The 1,722-nt window shown below is 34.3% G+C and overlaps 1 pseudogene; it reads left to right on the top strand.

Moving 5' to 3' along the window:
* LOC119582260 overlaps positions 1–1,722 on the top strand; it is a 5,099-nt pseudogene that overhangs the window by 1,034 nt on the left and 2,343 nt on the right.

The raw sequence follows: 1,722 nt of genomic DNA, 5'->3' as shown, positions 1-1,722 counted from the left end.
CATGTTTAATCAGTATAGTTGCTGCCATTACAACTCTGTGTTATTGCAAATGTCATGATACTTAGAATATATTAATTGTCCGACTGTCTTTGTCTTGACTATCACACCAGGCTCTCCTCGTTACTGTGATACAATTTTTAAGACTAGGCTGATATAGTAATGATAAAATCTCAAAAATATTTGTGTTATTGCAGTAATTTTCATTTACCTTATTTTTGATATATGATTTATAACCATAAACTTTCTGTTTACTGATCATTTTGCAGTTTCATAGCAATGAAGCTACAGATATACACAGTTGATGCCTTCACTGATCAACCCTTCTCTGGGAACCCAGCTGCTGTGGTGCCCCTCCTAGAGGTAAATTTAGTATGAAAGATTTTTATTTTGGAGAGCTGATGTACTGTGTTTATCATTACTGATTATAAATAAATATTAATCAAATTTCTTTATTCTTTTAAGCCTTTAGAAGAGCAGACACTGCAAAATTTGGCTGCAGAACTCAACCTCTCAGAGACAGCCTATGTCAGTCCCATAGGAGATGACACCGAACCATGGATTACGACATCTCAATTTACCCTCAGGTGGTTCACACCAACAAATGAAGTACCCCTTTGTGGCCATGCAACCTTGGCCACTGCCCACACTTTATTCAACAGTTTAGGTAATCAGGGTTAGAGTTCTGCTTTGAATAACTATGAAATCTAATAATTTGGGTTAGACATTCAGGAGCTTTAATTTGTTGCTTTATAAACTACAGAATTATATGACTTTTAAGTATGATTCTAATTTCACTAGATTTTTCTTGCTTACTTTTACTTTACTTACTTCTTTTGACAAGGTGCAGTATATTAAAATTGTGTTTTATTTACAGGAAATAGGAACAACAGATTAGAGTTTAAAACTAAGAGTGGTGTGTTAGTTGCCCGAAAAGATGGCAGCAACATTATTTGGATTTCCCAGAAAATCCACCAGAGCCTCTCACAGCAGAACAAAGAACTGATTTAAATGTTCTTGTGAAAGGAGTGGTTAATGATCTCCATATAGATACTGTTTTACTTTCACACACAACAAAGAACTTTTAGTGAAGCTTCATAGCTCATGTACCAGGTAAGATAGAATTAAACATGATAAAAGAATTCTTGAAATTTTTTTCATAATATTTTTGATTGTGGAACAATAATTATGATGTACTGAAGATGCATATTATTTGTTTAGGAAATGCAATTTTTCCATTTCAATAAAATTTGGATATAGTCCTCTAGCATTTCTTTTATTAGGTATCCCATTTTATTATTGTTTGTACGATCATAAAGATCTAGATCCTGATTTAATGTGCGCAAAGGATTTATTGAAAGAAATTTTAACTGCATAGTTTTTACCGTGATATAGACTTTATTACAGGCATATAAATAGATATTTGATCACTTGACTGGATGCTGCATTTGTTTCAGGAGAGACTTGGAAGTCTAAAGCCAGAGCTGCATCATTATTAAGTCTTCATAAGGGATCATTAGCCCAAAGGGAGTTATAGTTACTCTCAGTGTGGGCTGCAAGGAGAGATGTCAGAGGACAGTCAGCTATACCACTGCATTTCTCGCTACTTTGCACCTTGGAATGCATCCCAGAAGATCCTGTTACGGGTAAATATGAGGCTTTGAATATTGTATGATGTGCCCCAAATATGTAAAGTAAGATATTTGGGGTTTTGCATAGTTTTTG

This window comes from Penaeus monodon, chromosome 15 (assembly GCF_015228065.2).
Source record: "Penaeus monodon isolate SGIC_2016 chromosome 15, NSTDA_Pmon_1, whole genome shotgun sequence".
NCBI classification, from domain to species: domain Eukaryota; kingdom Metazoa; phylum Arthropoda; class Malacostraca; order Decapoda; family Penaeidae; genus Penaeus; species Penaeus monodon.
This window is presented reverse-complemented; position numbering and strand designations above follow the sequence as displayed.